The sequence below is a fragment of the Nothoprocta perdicaria genome, unplaced genomic scaffold, assembly GCF_003342845.1.
Source record: "Nothoprocta perdicaria isolate Ctin4 unplaced genomic scaffold, notPer1 scaffold_30, whole genome shotgun sequence".
NCBI classification, from domain to species: Eukaryota; Metazoa; Chordata; class Aves; order Tinamiformes; family Tinamidae; genus Nothoprocta; species Nothoprocta perdicaria.
In genome coordinates, this window is record NW_020455533.1 from 408,332 (window position 1) to 419,122 (window position 10,791).

At 33.6% G+C, this 10,791-nt stretch overlaps 1 long non-coding RNA gene across 1 annotated transcript; it reads left to right on the plus strand.

Annotated features, from left to right (window-relative positions):
• Window positions 1-449: 449 nt before the first annotated feature.
• Window positions 450-1,269, plus strand: LOC112949876. The gene is made up of 2 exons (XR_003249898.1): window positions 450-578; window positions 724-1,269. It is a non-coding gene; the product is annotated as an uncharacterized LOC112949876 (long non-coding RNA).
• Window positions 1,270-10,791: the final 9,522 nt, after the last annotated feature.

Sequence of the window (10,791 nt, forward strand, 5' to 3'; positions counted from 1 at the left end):
GAATCTATCCTATTATTTGCAAACTTACTTCCTTTCCCTTGTATCATAGTTACTTGACCGTGAATCCCTTGGAGCTGTGTTTTACAGAAAAAGTAGTGAATTTTCCTTTTTCTTCAGCTTCTTTACTCATATTTGCAACATTTTCTTGGCAGTGACAGGATACAAGTCTACCAACAGGATTTTTTTTTTTTTTTTTTTTTCAAACAGACCATACTTTGGCATAACAGATTGATCATCTTTGTCCTTGTCTTTTTACCATTAAATGTGATTCTTCTGTAATGAAGTTGTGTAGGGGCATATAGTCTCTAAACACACACTTTGCACATCTTTCATAGTACCTAATAGACAAATCCTTTCAACTTACTTCATTGACTTATTTATTTCTCCTCCTAAGCCTTATAGAAGAAAATTTACCGAACTTCGCTATTTTACACTTACAGCTATGTTTCCTCAAAGTATATAAAAATATCAGTATGACACTCTGGAATTGTCCACCCTGTTTTGAATTCCATTTTAAAGAAGAAAATGAAAGAACTGCAAAGACATTCTACCAATTTTAAAGTCTCTTTTCAACTAAGGTAAGTTTATTTCCAAGTTTATCTGTATAAAAGTGAGGATGTTGGTGTTTTGGCTCACTCTGAAACTTCCTGAAGATTCAAAGTTTTTATTTATTTATTTAGTTTCCCCTAATCCTTATCAGTGTGTGCACATGCTTTTCTGCAGGTGCATGTACACACGGAAGAATGATGTTTTCATTGCAAGCATGCATGCAGAATCTGAGCACAATGAGCATGAAACTATTGTGGGAAGACAGAGAAGTCCACACGTTCTTAGTTTCTGAGCCTTGCTACTCTTTATTAGACCTGAGTAGACCAAAATGAACCATCACACTTTTCAATAGTGACCTTGAGGTGGCAGCAGCATTACATTCAATTCTGCCATCCACCAAGTCCATTAAAGGTGAAAGTAAAATTTGCAATAAATCAAAATAATACTGATTGTTATAATTTTATTACCAGAGCATTAAGTCAATAAAACTTATCTGAAATGTCATTTGCATTGTATACAATTTTTACTAGTTATCAAGTATATTTTAAAAGCATGTTTAAAACAACCAAATGAAGAAATCAGTGATAAATTGTTGGAAAGCTGGGACTTGTCTAATGGTGTAGTAAAACTAAAGTCTGTTTTGATCTCTTGTATTGTAAAAGATTGTTTCTGAAAGCATTTGTTAGTACAATAATGTTTCATGTCTTGACTAACTATATTTAATACCTTAATGTCTGATTAAATATTTTCCTCCAAGTTGTCAGGTCCTTTTTCATTCATGATTTTATGTAGGAAGGTCATCTAATTATATGACACCCTTTCAGTAAAGGAGAATGTGTTTGTTTCTTTTAATAATGAGGAATAATGAAACTTATTTATGCTGGAAGTCAGAGAAATTTATTGGAGAATTACAACATGAGAAACACGAAAATTAAAAAAAACTTTTAATAGCATATTCATTACCAAGAAGCTTGCAGGTAATGAAATAGTTGTATGAAGCCAGTATATTGGGTGATATAATATTGCTCGTGTCAAGTTTCAGGACATGGTTATTATGCATTTTGACTTTGTCAATTACTATTAGGTTACTAAATTATTATTAGCTAATTACTCAAGGTAGGAGGGACTAGAAAAAAAGGTTAAAAGCATTTATTTTTATGAACTTCTTAAAGCTACTTCTAGCTGGCACACCAGTTAGTCTCTTATAATACTGCACAATGATTATGTCATTTGGGTGGCTGTGTGGGTCATGTATTGCTGTTCAGCAGCAGTAACGCAAGTTTGGGCTAGAAATCAAAAGATACATCCATTAAACAATGATGTTAAAGTAAATACATTCATTTCAGCATTTAATTTTGCATTAAATGCAAAATAATATTGTTTGTGATATGGTTATGCATTCAAAGTGATCTGAAGGAAAAATATCCGACACACATAAATATACATAAGAAGTCCAAATACAGATTTAAAATATTTAGTATAATTATTTTAACAGTTTATGAGTAATTGAAGGAGAAATAGTGTTATATTCATTGTCTAAATTTTGAGCTGTGGGGCTTTTAGCTTTTCACTAAGGCATGGTGTTCAGATTTCTTTTTCTCTTCTTATGTTTTACCATTGTTGACCAGTTATTTTATGAAAGCTCATTTTGCAACATTTTCAACTCCTCATGAAATAAGAAATCTAAATATATATAAATATGTAAACAAGATTATAAATGTTAAATTATAACTTCAGCATTATATTAGATTAGATTAAAAAAATGTGCATATAGAATCTCAAACCACAAGGCAGAAGGAGATAAGACGTGAATGCTGTTTGGGCCCCATTAGAGGGTAATAATAGAGGAATATATAATAGAAGTTGCAGACATTCCCTGGTTTCAACCTACAGTAAGCTTGTTAGTATTCTAGTGCTAGTCTTACTTTTGTCTAATGTTTGTGCTTCAATATTAGACCTTGTTATCCTTGTTGGAGTCATAACATTTCTATCTCAAATGGTACCAGTGCTGAAATGGAAGGTGTCTGATGTGTTCTGTATCTTTCAGTTAAACCGGGTAGTGTCTGAAAAAGTTTATTTTATTTTGAGTGTAAAAATTTGCATAGTAGAGGTTATTTTTCAAAGTTTTCAGTTGGCAGTACTGTTGTTCTGTAAAATAACATTACCTAGAACATTAAAATGATCATTCTGAAACATGATTTATAATTATTTGAACGTATGTGTAAAAAATAGATGACCATTGTACATTTACAGTTGACACAAAGGTCCCAAATGTCAAGAAAGCACTCTTGACCTTGATGGGTAGTTGCAATTCCATTTAAATCAATTGCCAGTACAAGTCAAATGAAGTTCTTATGGCTGTCTAGTGTGCACTTCCCTGTTCTTCTGACATTATTGTTCTACTCCAAGTCATTCTTCAATCTTTTAACAGCTGAAAGGGACCTGAATTCTGCAGCTTTATGGGAACAGAGCACTAAGTTTTACTTCTCTGTATTTTGAAAGCTTTCACTCTTTTTTCTTGATTTTATTTCCAAGCTAAGTAAACTACATATTTCTTAATAAAGCTGAGTACTTGTTCTTTTGCTGGAAAAAAAACCATATTTTACTATTACAGTGAATATTCATTGTGTTTTTTATTACTGCAGTTCTATGATTTAGGCACTTAATTTGCTAGAAAATAAACGTATCTTGTAACTTTGAAAATTGGACATATCTTAGTTAGTTTAACCTTCTGAAAAGACTTTCACTATATTAAAGATGTATTATAAATGATTTGTATTAAAAATGAAATTGAGTGCAACTTCCAGAGTGTTTAAGGGATGGAAGAGGAAGGATCACAGCAAACATAGAAAATAACTTGAAAGATTTGTTTTGTGCTTACTCTTATCTAGACATTATTTTTTTTCAAAAATTTTGGGTGAAACTGGTGATGATATAGAAAAAGTTGTATGAATCTATGTTAACACATTTTATACAGGTGCAATGCAACTTTCCAAGATTTGAAGGAAATAATTCATTTTAAAATGTATTTTATTCGTTGAACAAAATAAATCAGTGTTTAATGAGCAGGTATATCTTATGTGCTTTTTGTACTCATCTATTACATATATGCATTTATTAAAATATTTGGAAATTTCTGCTTCTCAGAAATAAGCTACATGATATAAAGTCTCTTTAATATAAAAATCTCAGTGGCATTTTCAGTTGAAAACTTACAAGAGGTTTACTATTTCTGTTCAGAAAAGATTTTTTTACTGTCAAGGTGTGTGCTTAGGAAAAAAAAATGTGTGTATGTATATATAGAAAAAAAAAGGGAAAATACTTGTGAAGACTTTCCTGAAGGAAAAAAAAAAGATAAAAAGATGTAAGACATTTAGTTCTGTGTAGACTTTTTAATATACTACTTATTTATTCCCTAAGGATCTCAAAAAAATTCAAAAGGTCTATAAAATCTCTTTAGTGGAGCTACAGTAATATTATCTTCAGTTTGTCTTTTTGTGGTATCTGTAGTTCGTGAACAAGTTGTTTACTGCTGCTCACTCATTTCAGGAAGTTCTAGTAATATGTTGATCAACAATGGGATATTTATTTATAGTCAGAGTGTTGATGTATAGTCTCATGATCATCAAGTCTTAAAACCTTTAGGATAAGAGTAAGTCCACTTCTTTGGCACACCTGGATCTAAAGTACGAGTAATGGTAAATTCTGTACGGCTGGCTTTCTTTTTTTGTGTACTGTACTTTCTGATACTAATTTTTAATAGCTATAAAATGAGCAAGTAAGCTTCTGTTTCAAAACTGACTATTCTCTGAGTTATACAGCAATTCTTCACGGAATAATCTATAAAAGGTATGCAGAGACTCCCTCTTTCCTGTGGAAATATCATTGAGACAGAGGAGGATATTCAGTCAGAAGCATTCAGATGAAGACTGTGACTGAAAGGCTTTTAACTAGAATAATAAAGGTAATTCATAAATTCCTAACCTCCCACCATATATTCTGGAAAGATTCAACTTGAGCTGATGAAGTAGATTTTCGATAGAGACAGTATTATTGTGCAGTGCAGCATCAGTACCTTAAAAATTCAGAACCATTTATGACTTTCAATGTGATTATTAACGTTACCTAGTTGGAAGCTGGCATCCAGGAATGAGACAGGATAGTAGCTGGGCGAGGAAAATCTTGTTACGGAAACAGTGACTCCATCTTCTGGCTGAAGAGAGCAATTTAGGTATTTTTGATTTAGTCTTGATGACAAATGGGGAAAACTTTAGAGAATGAAATGAAAATGTCAATAGAAAGTAATGATGATAATTCTATATGTTCCTCATTAATTTTGCTATACTTCTGTGACTGCAACAGATTTCATATGCTAGGATAAAGCTTTTCTTTTTTTTTCAGATATATACCTGTAACATATAAAAATCTTTATTGAATTCAGGTTATATAGGGAAACTCGGTTCACTTCATTTTTTGAAAACAATTATGTTATATTCAAAGCAATTTAGAAATTGCTTTGAGACTATGGATTATTGTTTGACAACAAATGGCAGTATCCAGTATATCTGGTAATGAACACACATCGATGTGAGACATATGATTAGAATTTGTAAAATGTGATCTAGGAACTAAATTCCTGATTTAGGAATTAATTCAATTCCCCTAGCTTATTTATTCCCTCCTGAAAGTATTATCCTTTTGTTAGGATGTAACATCCTAAGAAGACATCCTAGCTGATGTTACATCACAAAGATGTGTTATAAAGAAAGACAGACTGAATTCTGCAAATTGTTAATTCCTTATTCACCAAACATGGGCTGTTCTAGAAAATGAAAAAGCCCTCAGCCAACCTGAGCTAAGGGAAGCCAAGAGGTCATGCAAGTTGTCCTTTTTATTCCCTCTTTTTACTTTATGATGTTCTAATTCCAGCTTAGTATCTTATCTGGAAACTCCTATGTGACCATATACAAGCTCAGGCTAAAACTGTGAGTTTTATCTCTGAATTATCTGACTTTTACTCAAGGAAATCTTGAGGAGACACCAATTTTAAAATGTCCTTGGCTTCAAGTGTTAGAGAATATCAAGATCAATGATCTCAAAATCATTCAAGATTTGTTTAAAAAAGAAAAAAAAGAAAAAAGAAAAAAAAGAAAGCATTATGTACACTTTTAGACTTGCTTATATACATATGATTTTGAAAACAGATATTTTAGTTCACATCAATTTTTAAGAAAATCAGGATGTCTGTAGCAAAATAAAATTACCGAATTGTATTGTAGCAGTATACCAATTTCAATGGATCTCGAATATGACAGTAAGGATTATTTGTATGCATTGAGCTTTATGTACATGTCTAAACAACAACCCTATTTATAGTACCTTGTAACCTATGTGTACAGTTGGATAAACAGTTTAACTATTCATGTGCATTATTTTTATAAGATGGAGTGCAGAAGTGTAAGTGCACCCAAAAGGATAATACTCCTCACTCTTTTTGTGCTGGAGAGACCAGCAGGGACTGGCCATTTAGGGCTATCAGTAAACCAATACTGTGCTAGGGTGAAAGGAAGCATATGAATCATAAATGTAGCATGCTTCACCTGTTTTGTTGCTAGCTTTATGATTTCATGCTGCTTAAGCATTATGATTTTGTGATTGAACTGTCTGTTTTCCTCCCTTGCAGTGTAATAAGATGACATTGAAGAAAACCCTCCCCTTTGGGTTGTAGTGTGTTTAAATAAATCAGCATTCGATCTGAATCCATGAAATAGCCCTGATTTGCCCTCTATTCTTCTCAGTTTGTGACTCTATACTTTCTCCTAAATTACTTCATGGGGACTTCAAAAAGAAGAAGTTTTTTTTAGCCTGTAAGTGACTCCATTTTATATTTTGCTTTTTCTCCCATGTTGTCAACTGTGTATATATCATACTTACTCTGCAGCTAATAGAAACAAGAATAAAATATTTGTAAAATCTTTTCTGCCAGTTTAAATCCAAATGTCAATATAAATTTTTATAGTAAAAATCAGTATTTAGAAATACTTCCAGCTGAAAAAAAAGCCCTTACATTACAGCAAAGAACACTGTGCAGGAAGGCCCCTTTAGAAATGACAGTGGTAAATTGAGCTTCTATTTATTTACTGAAATCTGTCTTTGTGGCACTTTGAAACTGTTGATGCTGCTGTCCCCTTTTGACAAGTTCAGCAGTAAGCAGGCATCAGTTTTGTTCTACTGGAAATTAAGATAACTCCAAGGCGGATCCAGCTGTGTCAAGCTAGCGGTGTCCTTTGTGGCCATTATACAGCAGGGACGGGCTGAGCTGCTGCTGCCATAATTTCTCATTACTTCTCCCATGTGATGTATGCTCTGTCCATGCTACTGATGGACTCCTTAGCTGGTGGATTAGACAAGCTTTAAGTACTTGGAAAAAAAAGCCATGCTGTTTTACAGGATTGCTCCAAGCTGCCAACGAGGCAACCAAATGTGGATGAGCCACAACTATCTGTTTAGAGGTTCTCCACCTCCAAGCATATTCCATAGCTCTACTGGTATTTTAAAGGCTTCAAAAGAACAAAGAAAGCCCAGCTCAAGGAACAGAGAGCCAGGCACTCCTCAGGGCTCTGCATTGCAGCTCAGTGTGAACCTAAGGACTCTTAGGCTTGCAGATTGCATGGGCAGAGGACAGGTTTGTGTCCTCTTGCTCATATTCTCTAATCCATTTTACTATTAGTGAGAATTTGGCACTAACTCCAATAATGCTGAGATCTCATTCCACTTTTTAGTTTAAATTTTATGCTAACCTCTACACTTTTCTCATTATAGCAAGCCTTCCAAGTGGCTGTTGATTGGCCAATACTTTGCTGAATGTGTAACTATAGATAAAAAGGGTGTAGATATTATTGCTAGCATGTGTGGTAAATTAGATTTGGTAACCTCATAAACATTTTTACAGATTTCTTCTCGCCATGTGCTGCTGCAACGGGAAATCAGGCCTTCGTGTCTTATGTCTCTTATTGCCAATAGTAGTTTTGGCAAAGATCTCAATGATAGGAGGAAGGGTTCAGGTATTTTCCTGGGGTGCCACAGTCTAGAAAGCTCCCACAACTCCAGATTCCTTTAAAGCCAGGTTGGGTTCTGACAACTTAGAGGTTTAATTAGATAACTGCCAAAATCTGATACTGGACTCCTTTGCTGTGAAGTCAAGCAAAGGAGTCCAGTTTACCTTAACATTTGTGAATTAGGATTTGAAATTGTAACTATTACCATTAGAACTGTTAGAATTTCCTTACTATTTTATTTCTGCTTATTACTTTTTCTAAGGACGATCTTTCTGTCCTCTTGCAAGGAAACGAGTGGAAATTTTGTTTTGGATTCTATGGAAAGAGCATCAAACTCAGTTAATTTTGACGTCAGGAATGAACAAAGGAATTTGACACAATGACATATTATTATTTAGATTGGTCTGATTACACATTTATTTGACAGTTTCCTCTTCTCAGAACAATTTATATTTTTTGCCAATTTAATCTTTATGCTGTGGATTTTTATAGTAGACTTGTATTTCTGATGGCGCCATTAGAGTGGCGCAACTGGGCTTCATAACAGAAGCAAGGTGGACACAAACGTGATACAAGGAAATTTTGGAGACGTGTAGGTGCTGTGCTACGCAGTAGCTTGAGAGCCATTAACAGAACAATCCACATCAATGACCACTTTATTTGAAACATTTTTTTTTTAAACAATTAAGTTCACTTTGTTTTCCTGTAGTGTTTTGAATGTTTTGGTTTTGAGTTTCCTTCTTATCACTGAACACTAGAAACATAATTAAAAATTGAAAATGAGATTTCTTTACATAATATGACTGCCAGAGTTGGAATATTAGAAGGAATACTAAGTAACAGGAGACTTGTGATAAAATCAGGAGTGTTGCTGACACACTAACAAGCAAGGGAGAGAAATAAATCAAAATAAGCATCCGTTGTCTAGTGCTTAGACATTTTCCTGTTCAACTTCCTGCAAAATGGTATTATTATGTTTAAGAAAACATAATAATGGTAGGTAATGGGTGAGTGGGTAATGTGTTTTATCCTGCTTCACCTATTCAACTGACTGAGATGCTTTTTACTTATATAGGTGACGTTGCCACTAACTAATGCCTTCTGACATCATGGACTTTGCAAAACTGTCTTTTGTTTCGGCATGTAATTGAGATGAAAAAGGCAGCTGAATTTTTCATCCTTGGAGTAAATGAGAAAGTTTCTGAAAATATGGTGGAATTTTCTTTTACTCTTGCATCCAGAATAATTTGCTTAATTTGCTTAAGTTCTGCTCAATGTTAGCACCTTCTATTCAACATGTTTTTGAATATGGAAATATTTTTAAAAAATATCTTGCAAACTTAGATCTCCTGTGGACGGCAGAATTCAAAGAAGGTATTTCTATTAGGTGAATACGTTCAACTGGTGACTCAGGATGGAATTACATATAATAGTTCATATAATAACTGGAAAGTAAGGAATAGACAGCTAAAATATAATATAAAACTTGCATTTTTGTTAGAACTTTCATACTTTGAGATGAAATACTGACAATTGAGATCTTTTTTTTCTCATGGTAAAATATAGACGCACCTTTAGTCTCTATTTATTGGTGACCCAGGTATACAGGTCCTGTACAGGACCTGTACACAATGAGGAAGCTAAATACCTCAGACAATTGCAGTATCTCTAGTTGTTGAAACGTTCTGCTCTCAAGGTGCTTATGTTAAAAAAACCCAACCCCTCAAATAAAAAACAAAACAAAGCAAAAGAAAAAAAGTAGGTCAGATAGAAAAGGCATCATTGTATTTGTTGAGTCTATCATTGGCAGTATCCCATTTTTATGTATGCTATAGTTTCAGCATGCTCCCTTAATTCTTGAATTACTACTAAAGTACATTTATAGGTTAATGAGACTCAAATGATGCCTTCTATATATTGGTCTTTCTTGAGCTAAAAATAAAGGTATTGTTAATTATGTATTTCAATAAAAGCAACCATTATCTGTGCGATTACTGCATAGACTCATTATTGAAATAGAAATCGAGGTGGAAAAAAAGAAAAATAGGAAAGAAAGGAGAAACCAAAGAAGCAAAGCAGCAGCTTACTATTGCCTCAAAGAAAGATTATCCCTTATCCTAGTTTCCTCTTGCTGGATAAAATGTGATGTGATCAGGTCACTGCATGTAAAATGCTGTAAGAATGTGTTCTGTACTTCATCGTTATAAAATTCAAACATTCTTGAACCTTTTATTCCACCCTGTTCATATTTATCTTTTTGGTTCTGCCTTCATTGGGTACCACATTTGTATTGATAAATTGTAGGTACTTGGAGATGTATTGATGGGCTGAAGACAGTTCAAAATGTAGAGTGCTGTGGCTTTGCATATCATTACACCTAGCTCACTCTTTGCCTCTTGAAAGCTGTCGATTTGTGCATTATTGCTATTCAGGCTGATAAATGACAGTAATTGTTCTTAAGTTGAAGAGCTGGCTTAATGTGCTGACTTGCTTGGGAATTCTGAGCACCAGGGTTAAACTAGTGCTCCACTGGTTCTAATAAAATGGTCTTTTCCAGCTCAGAATAGATACTTAATTGAATTACTTTAGTTTTCATGCATTTTGCAGCTTTGCATTGGGAGAAAAAAATATTCATAACAAGATCAGGGAATTGAGAGCTGTTCACAGGGCGGTCAGGATCAGTATGTGCCCCCACTTCATGGCACCTGCTCCCAGTGGTGCTACCACAATTAAAAAAAAAAAAAAAAAAAAAAAAAAAAAAAAAAAAAAAAAAAAAAAAAGAGAGAGAGAGAGCAAGAATATATTAGTATTATCATGGCTTTAGGAAAGATATAAACGTTATAGAGAGCGTTACCAAATGGGATGGAGATGTATCCCTATTCTTTCCTCTACTGTCCCAGTGGTAGAAATTAATAGGATACATAGATGAAATTCAACTCATTTGTGGGATATTTTTAAAGCAATATTTTTGCATCATGCCTGGCATTTGCTCCATCTGTATCAAAAAGGTATTGATAGTTCATTCAGGAAGAATTTGGGGCACCACCTTACTGCAAGGTTGTTTTCTTCTTAGAACTCATGTACATTCAGTTTATAATATATATAGCCAAGCAAGAGTTATGTGAATGCTAGAAAATTAATAAATTCAATATTTGATCAGTAAGTTCAGTAAGAAGAACTCCTT